At 37.9% G+C, this 14576-nt stretch overlaps 1 protein-coding gene across 2 annotated transcripts in view; it reads right to left on the bottom strand.

Annotated features, from left to right (window-relative positions):
• Positions 1–5930, bottom strand: part of LOC106081260 (protein O-mannosyl-transferase TMTC2) — a 209406-nt gene extending 203476 nt beyond the window's left edge. The window contains exon 1 of one of the 2 annotated variants that reach the window (XR_009397521.1): positions 5228–5930. The gene's annotated coding sequence lies outside the window, so the exon portion shown is untranslated. The remainder of the gene's footprint in view (positions 1–5227) is intronic. The other variant, XM_059364451.1, reaches the window with a different exon arrangement.
• Positions 5931–14576: the final 8646 nt, after the last annotated feature.

The raw sequence follows: 14576 nt of genomic DNA, 5'->3' as shown, positions 1-14576 counted from the left end.
TTGAATGGGCCAAAACGGACCATTTTTGGATATAGCTGCTACAGACCGATTTTCCGATAAAGGATTATCCTTTCCAGACCATCCTACACAATCTGCTAAAATCGCTTCAGCCGTTTTTGAGAAACAAAACACGCAGAAACGAGTTTAATTCGACCGGGTCAAACCTTATATACCCCTTACCATTGATCGCATTTGTCAATTATTGATCGCATTTGTCAATTATTTTTGTACGGTTTATCTTTACAGACAAATAATGCATAAGAAATGCTTCCTGCAGGTGCTTAAAAACTCAAATCAATATAGGTTATATGGGCGCTACATCAAGTTTAGGGCCGATTCTGATCATACTTGCAATAAATGTAGAATGAAGAAAATTGTTCCCTCTGCGGACTTAGGAAATCATATCGGTCAATAGAAAGTGTATGTGTAAAATTAGCGCCATTTTTTCCCCACCAATGCACACTCAAAAAAATTGCTTTTTAAGCTACTAAATTAACATTTTTAAAGCTACAACTACCTTTTTCTCTATTAAGAATGAACAAACTTTTATTTTAGTGCACATAAAGCGTACTCGCATTATGCACTCAAAAAATTTTGGGCCTCAACACTAGTAAAAATGAACTAAATTTGCGATATATTAAACTTCCTATGCTTCCTACGATCACTTCGTATTTTCGACAGACGAACGGACATAAATCGACTCAGGCTATATGGACATATTTTATAGGGTCGCCGATCAATATTTACCCTCCACCATAGGATGGGGGCATACTAATGTCGTCATTCTGTTTGTAACTCCTCGAAATACTCATCTAAGATCCCATAAAGTGTATATATATTCTAGAACGTCATGACATTGTAAGTCGATCGAGCCATGTCCGTCCGTCTGTCTGTCGAAAGCACGCTAACTTTCAAAGGAGTAAAGCTAGCCACATGAAATTTGCCACAAATATTTCTTATTAGCGTAGGTCAGTTGGGATTGTAAATAGGCTATATAGGTCAATGTTTTGATATAGCTGCCATATAAGCCGATCTTGGATCTTGACTTCTTGAGCCACTAGAGGGCACAATACTTATCAGATTTGGCTGTAATTTTGCATCAGGTGTTTCTTTATGATTTTCAACAACTGTGATGAGTATGATTGAAATCGGTATGTAACTTGATATGGCTGTCATATAAACCGATCGGGGGTCTTGACTTCTTGAGCGTATAGAGAGCGCAATTATTATCCAATTTGGCCGAAATTTTGCATGACATATTTTGTTGTGACTTCCAACAACTGTGTTAAGAATAGTTCAAATCGGTTTAAAACCTGATATAGCTGCCATATAAACCGATCTGGGGTCTTGACTTCTTGAGCCACTAGAGGGCGCAATTAATATTCGATTTGGCAAAAATTTTGCATGACGTGATTTGTTATGACTTCCAACAACTGTTCTATGAATAGTTCATTTCGGTCCATAACCTTATATAGCTGCCTTATAAACCAATGTGGGATCTTGACTTCTTGAGCCTGGCTGGAATTTTGTACAACGGCTTCTCCCATGACCTTTAACATTCGTGTCGAATACGGTATGGATCGGTTTATAGCCTAATACAGCTCCCGTATAAACCGATCTCCCTATTTTACTTCTTCAGCCCCTAAAGTACACAATTCATACTAGATTTGATTGAAATTTTACACAATGATTTCTACTATGGTCTCCAATATTCAATAAAATTATGGTCGGAAATGAGCCATTACTTGATTATAACATAGCAATAACATAGCAATTATTATCTTTTATCCTTTGTTTGCCTTAAAAGATATACCTTGGTCAAAAGTCAAAGTGCCAAATGTTGGACAAAAAATCTTCAAGATGACGTAAAATCGTGGTCCAGATCTATATCTTCCGATTCAGCCCAAAAATAGTCGGTGAGCATGGAGCGGTAACGTCGACGAAAAAGAATGGCCTAATGACGCCGCCAGCATGCAAACTGCATGAGCTTAAGCGACGAAGCTCATTATTTTTTGCAGATAAAGCGTTGATTCGTGAAGCTCATGTGGATTTTCACTTGTATAGCTCCCATATAGATGCATTGTAAAGCTCCCGCAGTTTCTAAATTTTGCAATCGATCTTCACACACATTAAAGCATAATTTCATGAAAATCGATACAGATTTGGATATACAATGAGCGTTATATGTGCAAAAACCCATATTTTATAGGATTTTTTCTGTTCAAATAACTCAAACATACTTTCTTCGCTAAACAGCACGATGTGCCAAAAAGATATTTTTCAATTTTAAATTGTGGATAAATTGTAAATTTGCAGGCTGAAATGCTGTTGCACACTTTATTTTGACTTTCACTGTAGCTCCGTATTTTCACTTATAAGACTGCAGTAACTAGGACTATTAACGAATTTGCATCAAGCTTGGCCTATTATCCATTTGTTCTCTTCTGCTAAATGTCATAAAAGTTGGTTAAGGTTCAGCTTACTTTTATACATAGAACCCGACTCATGCTTGTAAGACTGTAGTTAATAAAGGGTGATTTTTTAGCTATAATTTTTTGGCAACACTAGTTTAAACAGCTCACGCACGTTTCGTGTTTTGTTTCACTGCCAACAACTTCAGTTTGGTCTATACTTTAATCATGAATCGTCTTATTTTTTACTTTTATTACCAAAATGCTTGCTCTGCTAAGAAAGTTCATCGTGGGCTCCTTCCATTTTATGGTTAATTTAATTGAACCATTGAAGCGGCTATTCGAGCTTTTGTGATTAAATTTCGCCCCACATTAACATTGTTTTACATTATTCCACCAACAGCTTACGTAGAGTGTGAACCGAAGAAAATATCGCAGCTGTATCGGCCAGTGTTAATGATGACCTTTAATTATCGATTCGTCGCCATTCGCAGCAATTGGGCCCCTGTTACTCAACAACGTGGAAATTTTTGCGGAAGAATTTAGGTGTGAAGCTTTTCAAAATACAGCTGGTGCAAGAACTGAAGCCGAGCGAGCTACCGCAACGCAGAATTTTTGGTGAATGGGCTCTTGGAAAGTTGGCCGAAGATCCACTTTTTTTACCGAAAAATTTAGTTAAGCGACGAAGTTTATTTTTGGCTCAATGGGTACGTAAATAAGCAGAATTGGCGATTTTGGAATGAAGATCAGCCAGAAGCATTGCAAGAGCTACCAATGCATACACAAAAAGTCATAGTTCAGTGCGGCTTTTGGGCTGGTGCCATCATTGGACCGTACTTCTGCGAAGATGATTGTAAACGTAACTGTGAATGGTGAGCGCTATCGTGAGATGATTTCCAACATTTTTTTTGCTCAAAATGCAAGAGCATGACTTGCATGACATGTGGTCTCAAAAGACGGTGGCACAAGCCATACCGCACGCGGACTTTTTAAGAGGCGAGTTCGGTGGACATTTTATTTCACGTTCGGCACCGGTTAATTGGCCGCCTAGATTGTTCGATTTAACGCCTTTAGACTATTTTTGTGGGGCTATTTTAAAGCTCATGTCTATACAGACAAGCCCGTTTCAATTGACGCATTGGAAGACAACATTGAAGCATTTATTCGTGAGATATCGGCTGAAATGTTGGAAAGAGTATGCTAAAAGTAGTCACGGCCAATATTTGCATGAAATAATCTTCAAACATCAAATTATATGAGTTCATTTAAAAAGAGATTTGATGATTTTTTCTGAATTTTATATGTTTTTTTTTTGAAAATCTGTCCCATAGCTCTTAAAAATCACCCTTTTCAATGTTTTATGTATATATACGCAATTTCCTAAAGATTTCCATTAAAATCGTTTCACGTGCAATGTCAATATAGCTGCATTAGCCCAACATATACTTATAGTGTGGCTGTTCTATTTTGGTCAAGTCGGGATACAAATGGCGCAATATACAGTCTTCTATCAGTACTAAAAAAAATTAAAACTTTAACTGAAACTTTAAACTTATGATCCCCACTGGTCTTGGGACATATGTATATGATTTTATAACATTTGAATCGATGCACGTTTGTTGCTTTCCAACTCATTGCGATTTCCAGCGTTAATTGCCTGGGGACAGGAGGTGAAAAGAGTTTGGATAAACTGTTGAACTATTTTATGAAGGTGGTTTTCTATTCATGTTAAATAATTACATTTCGAATGGCCTTATTTTCCCCTTCAATTGTTAGTTGAGTTCTACTCAGAAGAAATTGTAAATTCTCGTTTATTAAAAATTTTTATTTTCTTTGCCACAGAGAAACCATATGGTGACAAAAATAGGTCATGCATGTGCATCCTTCTTTGCGAAATTAATTCTGTGGTATGAAAGATGCCGAATACGTTGTGGATGTCTACACTATGGCAACATAAGATTTCAGTGCATTTAATACTATTTTGATAATAGTGGTGGGGAGAAAAACCGCATAAAGACCGAGTGCCTCGTTTTTCCAGGAGACGCTTTAACTGAATAAAAACTATGTGAATGGCGTTAATGAATACACACATCAAAGAGGATATCGAATGAATGGAAGAAATTAAAAAAAAAATACAGAATGATATGAAATGAATAAATTGCATAAACCGGAAATACACATTCACGCACACATACACAAACACCCACTCACCAATTGGGAATAAATACAGCTGGTTTGCAACAACAAGAAGTACGACGAAAGAAGACGACGACAACGACAACGACTACGGCAAAAAAAAAAAACAAAAAACATCAACAATTTTCCCAAAAACTACTAACGACAGAAAAATAGTTCGCCAACGAGTTTGCACAAACACATGGGCACACGAACGCAACACTTTTTTCCCTTCATTGCACTAATTTTAGCGATAAAAACTGTGGAAATTTCCCTTTAAAAGTTTATAACAAATAAACGAATTAGCTTTTTTGTGTGGAACATAAAAGGCAACACTAACGTGAACAGAGGAATACATTAATCGTGGATATGACCGAGTTTCCCTCTACGGAGAGGATTCGTCTCGTTGTTGCAAACTCTGGCAAACACCGCTGTTCATGAGACACGACACAACGATTGTTGTGAGGGTAGCGGGAAGACATGGTGGGGAGTTACTTGCAAAAAGCAAACAAACAAATAAACCCACAAGCATGCCGCCGTATGTTTCGTTTCGTTTTCACACAACAACAACAAAAATAAAGACGAAGAGCAACGAGAATCTTGAAATGGAGTTCAATGAAAGATATTTGAGGAAAACTCACATTTATTTTTGTTTGAACAGGTCTGGATGAAATTTTCTTTGCTGGAATCTGCTTCGGCTATCTTTCTACTCATTTGAACTGGCAGTTGAGTAGGCCACATCAATTTGTAGTGTGTTTGGAGCACTTTATTTGGCAGATCTTTTCTCCTTTCGATTTTGTATTTTCCATTTGCGGGAAAGGTGTTCTCTGCTGATGCAAAGTGTTCCCGATTTCAAAAATTTCAATAAAAACAACAACACACAAAACACATGCACAGTTGTGTTCTACTCAAATGGATTTTCATTAAAACGAGTTGACACAAAACATTAACCGCCGTACGAAGTCAACGAAAACACGAGAGCTTCCTCCTCGCGGTAGCACAGAATACTCACAGCTCGTACATATCGAGGAAGCAAACAATTTGAATAAATACACAAAATTAAATCGCACCGAGATTCTCCAGCAGCACCTGCTTTACTTATTCCCACGCGCACACACACACATACACACACGCGAATTATTTATTTAATCCTTTACGGCCAAGAATTTCCATTGCATTGTCCAAACGATGGCATGCAGTCTTTCAGTTTTCACTTCATTGTCATTACGCTGTGGAAACGTTGAATTGTGTAAAGTTCTAACTTTTCAGAGGCTTTTTATTTTGTTGTTGTTGTTTAGAAAAAAAAAACTGAAAATATTTTCCACGTCACGACCGTTCATTTCAATAGTAACACGACAACTAAACTCATTTGACCGTTACGTTCTCTTTTTATAAGGCAAACTCAACTCAACTGGAGCGCCCTCGTCAATGTGTTGCTGTTTTTGTCAGTATACTTCAGCAAATGTTGCGGTAGTAGTTCGCAATGTCCATGACATACGAGAGAGGAAGAGAAAAAGAGAGAGAGAAAACGACTAAAAGAAGTTATGATTCGCTCCTGTCATTCATCTAACGGTAAGTGGTGAGTTTGGAAACATAGAAAAATGACAGTTAAAGAATGAAAATCCGTGTTGAATCCGGTCACATGCTAGGCAAACGAGAGGAAGCAGTTGTCATTGCGAGAGCACTTTTGGTTTTTATTTCTCTGTTTTGTGGTAGGTTTGGCCATGTCTCCCGTCGTCCGCAAATGTGCAACAGTTATGTCATTTGAATTTCCAAAGAGGTACACATTAAAAACAAATTTAAATGTAAATTAAGAAAACCTACCCCTCCCACCCCTCCAACCATAATGAAGTCGATGCATACAAAGGGGGTTGGACAAGAAAATTGCGACCCCACTTTCAAAACAGACGATTATTTATGCTTATGCTTAGTAATATTTTTGTAATTTAAAAATTTTTTTTTTGTTATCATTAAGTATTGTGAAATTGATTTTATGTCTGACATTTTAAATAATATTTTATTATTTTTCCAAACATATTGTATTGTTTTTTCTTCTCTCATATACACACACAAACAATGTGTACAAGTTATGTACACAACTTTGTGCTGTTAGCTGTCAATACCGGTTCTGTTAACTAAACATGGCTGCATTTCCAAATGTCATGTAACAATTTGCATTAAATTCTCAATGTTAAAAATTCACCCTATTTTTGCATAATGTTATCTCTAAGGGATGACCGTTAAAAACATAGAATTTTAATTTTAACAGACTCATGTTATGAGAACAGAAAATACCCGACAGCGGCTGAACAAACACAGAGTTCCAAATCCCTCACGAAGCAACAGTGCAACAATCGTTGGTGGTGAGAATGTGTGGTATATGGCGAAGGAGTGAAATACCCAGTATCCATAGTAGATTTTGTCATAGGGCAAAATAAAGAGGGGGTTTAAAACCAACAAGGAGTGCAAAAATTGACAATTCATAGTTAAACAATCTTATATACAAAAATCAATTTGTGTTTGTTTGTCGGTTTGTTTGTTTGTTCCGTATAGACTCAGAAACGGCTGAACCGATTTTCTTGAAATTTTCACAGATTGTGTAGGATGATCTGGAAGGAAACATAGGCTATATAATTTTTCGAGATCGGGAGGGGGCGGACCCTCCTCCTTACCACAAAAGTACTACCCAAAAACAAAAGTGGACCGATCGGGACAATATGGGATTCAAATGAAAGGTATTCAAGAGTAGAGTACGAATTTCATAAAAAAAGTTGGGTGCAAGTACCTGGGGTACCCAAAACCCCTTAAAATAGGTTTATTTGACGATCATGACAATATGGGACTCAAATGAAAGGTATGGTCACGAAGTAGGAATAGGCGTTATAATTTGTTTAATAACGGAAGGGGCCGGACCCTCCCCCATTACCCTAAAAACACCACCCAAAATCAAAAGTGGACCGATCGTGACAAAATGGGTATCAAATGAAAATTATACGGGAGTAGATAACGAATCTGGCATACAAATTCGTGTCAAAGTATAGTGGGTCACGCCACCCCCACAAAAACGTCCAAAATGGGCACATTAGCCAATCACGGTTATATGGGACTCGGTTTGTTTCTTCCGTTTAGACTGAAAAACGGCAGAACCGATTTTTCTCGAAATTTTCGCAATTTGTGTAGGGTGGTCTGGAAGGAAATATAGAATATATAATTTTTCGATAGCGGACGGGGGACGTACCCTCCCCCCTATGCCAAAAACACAACTCAAAATCAAAAGTGGACCGATTGGGACAATAAATGTATCTAATAAAATGTATTGGAGAGTAGAATATGAATATCGTATTAAAATTTGAGTCCAAGTACCCATCGGGCCGCCCCACCGCCAGAACTCCCCCAAACAGACATATTGGACGTTCGTTTCAATATAGATCTCAAAAGAAAGGTATTCGGCAGTAGATTTCGAATCTGGCATACAAAATCAGCTCGAAGTATAGGAAGTCACGCCAACTCTCAAAAACGCCATTAGACTCATTATGACTATATGATACTTGGCTGAACCGATTTTCTTACAATTTTCATAGATTGTGTACGTTTGTCTGGAAGGAAACATAGCCCATATAACTTTTGGTTATCGGGTGGAGGCGGACCCTCCCCCTTACCCCAAAAACGCCACCCATATCCAAAAGTGTTCCGATTAGCACAATAAGGGTATCAAATGAAAGGTATTGGAAACCAGAAAACGAACATAGTATTGAAATTTGGGTCCAAGTACTTAGCAGGCCCCCAACCCCAAAACTCCTCGAAACAGATATATTCGAAGTTCATGTCAATATGGGACTCAAATGAAAAGTATTAGGTAGTAGATTACAAATATGGCATAAAATATTAGTTCCAAGTAATGGGAGATCGCCCACCCCCAAATGGGCGTATTAGTCGACCATGGCTATATGGGACTCAAATGAAAGGTATATGGGTGTAGACTACGATATGACTTTAAAATTTGCGTTCAAGTCTAGGTGGCGCTTTTCCTCCTAAAGATAAGCCAAATGGATTATTTGGCCCATTATGACCATATGGGACTCAAATGAAAAGTATTTGAGAGTAGAAAACGAATTTGATATCCAATTTTGGAGGCCATTGTTTTTGGGTACGCCCTAAAGCACATCCTAAACTGAGATTCAATTCTGTTGGGAATAAAGAACGAATTTGATATATATTTTCAGTGCAAAGTGTCGGTGGCCGCCCCATCCCCAAAACACCCTCCAAACGTTTCATATTTACCGGCCACGGCAATATGGGGCTCAAATTGAAGGGATTTGGAAACCCAGCACGAATTTGATATCCATATTTGAGTCGAAATGTTTGAGGTGCCATCCCTCCCCTAATGAGAACATTACCTAAGGATGAACATTGCCACCTTGAACCGAGAATTGGCAAATTCTCATCACACATCAATGAGTGCTTTCCGATGCAAGTTTAAACTCAATGATAAGGGACCTTTTTTATAGCCAAGTCCGAACGGCGGCCCGCAGTGCGACACCTTTTGGGGAAAATTTTTTTTTAATGACCATGCATGCCATTGTTCCTCGCAAATGTCGCCAAACAGAGCGGTGGTTGGCCGATGTTCTCGTCAGGATTCGAACGCATTCAGCGTCATAGGCTACAATGCCACGAATTCGATATCCGCATTCAGGGCGAAGTGTTCCCACCCTAAAAAGATATTAGAGAGTTAAAGAAGGCGCGGCGGAGCGGGCCCGGTTCGGCTAGTGGAATTTAAAAATAAGAGGGCCGACTTCTAAATATCCACCACTTTTTAATGAATTCAAATTTACACATGGACCAATATCTGCCAAGTAAGGCTTCGAATATGCCATTTATGTACTTAGAAAAAAAGGTTCATAAAATGGTTTAAACAACTTTTTCTAATTAAGTATGTAAATTTGAATTAAGTTGGTTCAACTTTGCATAAAACAATGGAAAATTGTAAGTGTTGAATAAATTTTAGGCATAAGCGGCAAATAGTTCATAAACTTGTTGTTGTTGAAGCCACATATTCTTGTGTGTTCATAAACTTGAATTTGGCAAGTAATTTTACTTAACCAAAATTCTATTCAACAAATAACATATTCCTTTGATAGACAATGCTTTAATTAACTTATGATAAAAGTTTCGTTGTTTTCAGTTCAGCGATTCGTTAAATCAAATTTCTTTGTTGAGTTGAATTTACATTTGTAAAAACATAGTTCATAAAATTTCCTTATAAAACTTAAAGCAGGTACAAGTTTTAACTTAAAATTTTGTTGGCTTGGAAGAGTTTTTGACTGAACTAAGCGAAACCTCTAACTTCTTAGGAATACTAATGTAATTACAAATTTGTTAAGCACATTTAATTACATAAAATATTGAAAACGATGCCAAATTTGTTTTCAATAAGGGTGCTTTATTTACTGGCCGACATGGCATAACTGTAGGTACCAAACAGGCTGGAACTTTGAGTTCCGACGTTATCACGGAAAGCTGCTGGGTGCGTCCACACGTTGCAGATAGCAGAAGACTTCGTATTTAGGCGGGGTACTATCCCGGGGGTAGCTGCAAATGCAGCTGCGGGCTATCGACGATTTCGAGAAGAGAGTCTCAGGGAGGGGCTAGATGGCACTGACTCTTACTTAAATACTGAGTGCCAATGTGTGGCGAGTTCAAATAACCAGGTTAGGTGCAGCTGGAAGCGAGGGATGCATGTGTGATCCCTTATAACCCATGCGATTGGGGCGATGGGCCAGTAACCTGCATCCGAAAAACTATAAGGTTTTCTCTGAGAAACAAAAGAATAACAACAAGTAAGAGCGTGCTAAGTTCGGCCGGGCCGAATCTTATATACCCTCCACCATGGATCGCATTTGTCGAATTCTATGCGCTGTATCTCTTTTTAGGCAAACAGAGAATATTGAATAAGATCTGTTGTTCTATTGGAGTTATATCAAGTTAAAGTCCAATTCGGACCATAAATGAATGCTGAACATTGTAGAAGTCATTGTGTAATATTTCAGTTCATTCGAATAAGAACTACGCCTTGTAGGGGCTCAAGAAGCAAAATCGGGAAATCGGTTTTTATGGGAGCTGTATCAAGCTATTGATCAATTCAGACCATTTTAAACATATATGTTGAAGGTCATGAGAGAAGCCGTTGTATAAAATTTCTGCCAAATCGGACGAGAATTGCGCCCTCTAGAGGCTCAGTGCTATATACAAGGAAGCTGCTTGTGTGAGGGAGTGCTTTGTCTGGAGAAGTGGAGCATACACTTTGAAGGCAAACACCTCGAGAGCCCTGGTCCTCGAGAATCAATCCAAATAAATGTAGTTGGCTGCGCTCAAATTAGATGATGGGAAAGCTCAAACAATCGCAGAAAGACTCCAGAATGTGTAAGATGAGTTCAACCTGTGGGGATCAATTTTTATGATTGTTGTTGATACAACAAGCGCGAATTCCGGAAAAAAGGCAGACGTTTTCGTTCGACTGCAGCAAATGTTCGATGAAAAAGGTCACCCCACACCCAAGTTCATTAGTAGCCAGCACCATGTGCTGGATCGCGTTCTCATGGACGATGGGCTCTAAGGATCAACTAGGTCAACACTTTTTTGTGCAGGAATTGATGAGCGATTACGATGAATTGAAAGCAGCCTTTAGAAAGCGTAAAACTCAGATTAAGGGAATACGGGACTGGAGAGACGACAATAAGTTGAATTCCCTTTTGTAAAGTTTAACCAGATCCAAACATCTCCAATGTACTCTGGAACTCTCATACCATTCTAGCTCTTCTTGCTTTTATTCCGATGCCTGCAACCTGGAACAGGTTGCGTAAAATCTGTTCATTCATTTCTTACACATGGGCTGATCTTTGCTTCAGTAGTCAATTGTTTCGTACTGAAGATTTTGAAGAACTATCTGTAGCTCTGAATTGGGTAGTCATCAAAGCTCTCAAATGGCTGAAGCCACACTGTAAAACGATGAATCTTCGATCAACATTGCTCGGAGCAACCAGTGCCGTGCGCAAGCGATCACTGATATGCAAGACATATATAACTCTAACCGCAACAAAGACTACCTACCACTAAGATTCATCCTCTCCCTTGACAACGTGGATATGTAATTTTCTTGAGTGTTTGATGATGTTACTTATATGTGGCTCTTAGGCTTGTGTTTAATACTGCGTACAGTGACTTCAAAATTTTAAAAGTCATTTTTAACGTGAGTTTTTTTTTTTATCAAATCACCTTAAACGTAATATTTTATCTAATCTTAAATGAAAATCCATCAAAATATCGTACAGGGGTATTATGTTGTAAAAAAGTCATCTTCCTAATGTACACTGAAAACATTTTTTTTCTTAATTTTAAAGATTTGAGCCAAGGATTAGTAAACTTAAGTTTAAGATGAAAAATTTTCCAAATTTTTAAGGAAACATTGCCTTTGGTGAGTAACATTTTCCTTCATATTAGGATTTTTCTAATGGGTAGGTAAATAAATCCTTAAACTCAAATGAAGGTTAGAATATTGTTGAAAGTTAAGAAATTGACTTTGGATCAAGACAACAGTGTAACTTTGTTAGAGACGCAAAATAAGCTTACAAATAGCAGGGTGTTTAAATGTTAGGTTTTTTAAATTAAGATGCCAAGTCGGACAGGAATTGCGTCCTCTAGAAGCTCAAGAAGTCAAGTCCCCAGATCGGTTTATATGACAGCTATATAATGTTATAGACCGATTTGAACCAAACTTGGCACAGTTGTTGGATATCATAACAAAATACTTTGTGCAAAATTTCATTCAAATCGGAGGAAAATTGCGCCCTCTGGTGCCTCAAGAAGTCAAGATTCAAGATCGGTTTATATGGCAGCTATATCAGGTTATTGATCGATTTGAACCTAACTTAGCACAGTTATTGGAAGTCATTGCAAAACACGTCATGCAAAATTTCATTCCAATCGGATAAGAATTGCGCTCTCTAGAGGTTCAAGAAGTCAAGACCCAAGATCGGTTTATATGACAGCTATATCAGGTTATTGACCAATTTGAACCATACTTGGCACAGTTTTTGAATGTCATAACAAAATATGTCATGAAAAATTTCAGTCAAATCGGATAAGAATTGCGCCCTTTAGAGGCTTAAGAAGTCAAGGCCCCAAAATCGGTTTATATGGCAGCTATATGAAAACATGGACCGAAGTAGCCCATTTACAATCGCAACCGACATACACTAATAAAAAGTATTTGTGCAAAATTTCAAGCAGCTAGCTTTACTCCTTCGGAAGTTAGCGTGCTTTCGACAGACGGACGGACGGACGGACGGACATGGCTAGATCGACTTAGAATGACATGACGATCAAGAATATATATACTTTATGGGGTCTCAGACGCATATTTCGAGGTGTTACAAACAGAATGACGAAATTAATATACCCCCATCCTATGGTGGAGGGTATAATAAAATCGCATAAAAGGAAAAATTGCTTCTCTAATATTACGCAGAAACATATTTTCTGTTAGAACAAACAAATTGTGTTTGTGTAAATTAGTGTTTCTTATGGTGTTGAGCATAAACAATTATGGTGACTGTTACGTGATGCCCTCAGATGGATTGGATTGAATGTTCCGAAACTCTTTGATAGAGGGTTTAAAAAAATCTTTCAGCTTTGAAGAAATTATATGTAAACGTATTATAAACGTTTTCACACGAGTTCTCGAAGATTACAATTAAGATTTAATGCAGCTCAAAACTTAAGTAATTTTGAATCAAATGAATGAATGAATCAAATCAGTTAAAGCGAAAGGGGAGAACGTGAACATAATTCATTAAATGTCGCCATACATCACAAACATGATTAAATTCCACCCATTCACATGCATACACGCACAGTACTTTCTTGTAATAAATTAATTGGACAGCATTAATCATATTTCATATACGTATTCACATACTCGCAAGTATTTATCGACAAGTAGATGCGTTTGCAAAATGAAATTATCATAAAAATCGAAATGCATTAAATTAATGGGCTTCGCAGTTAATGCTGCGAACATGGTGAGAGATAATTATGGCTTTAATATCATCATCAACCCTTAACTGTGTGGTCTTGCTACACAAATTTCCATTGAATAAATGAAAGCAAAGTGCAACCCCACTGTTGTGGATTGAAACATCATGCAAAACTAACTTCATTTGGGAACAAACTCAAATCTCTGTCAAATATCTAAACTACCCTGATCATCAGCTTCACTTCCCCCATCAGCCATTAAATGGTGCCGTCACCAGTGCGTGTCTGCAATTTCCTGTATTTTATATTGCGGCTAAAGTGTTTTCGGGCATTTTTCAATGCATACAGTGGGCTTCGATGTCCGGAGGTTGGGGTTTGCGTCGGCATGTGGGTTTAACCAACGTCGGGGATGGACAAAAACCTCCCCAATTAGAATTGAGGCTGCGACAAATTTGGCATTTTTTCTCTGCCTCATCGCAATTATTTGGACTTTATTGAATTCTTATGGTGAATGGATGGAGAAGCCCATTCACAAAGTTTTAAAGCACAAATCATACATTTTTAGAACAAGATTTCTCCTATAATGACGCGATTCATTTATTTGGTGCAGTCCTCGGGCTCAACAACAGAACTCGCGAATACAAATATTTGAGAATTCGCATAAAACAGCGGTGCGGACTATATAATTCCACAGCAGTGGTGTTTGGTAACCAAGAGACGCGCCGTTCATGCTTTTTTACCCACCATAAGATTTTGTCTTTCCGTTAGCAACACATCGAAATACCCATTTCTGACCCAAGAAAGGATGACTTTTAACCGTAGTTTTTTTTATACCCGACACCACTACTGTGGGACAGGGTATTATAACTAAGTGAATTTGTTTGTAACACTCAAAAGGAAGGGAGATAGACCCATTGATAGATATACCGATCGACTCAGAATCTCTTTCTGATTTGATTT

Source organism: Stomoxys calcitrans, chromosome 3 (genome assembly GCF_963082655.1).
Source record: "Stomoxys calcitrans chromosome 3, idStoCalc2.1, whole genome shotgun sequence".
Lineage (NCBI taxonomy): Eukaryota > Metazoa > Arthropoda > Insecta > Diptera > Muscidae > Stomoxys > Stomoxys calcitrans.
This window is presented reverse-complemented; position numbering and strand designations above follow the sequence as displayed.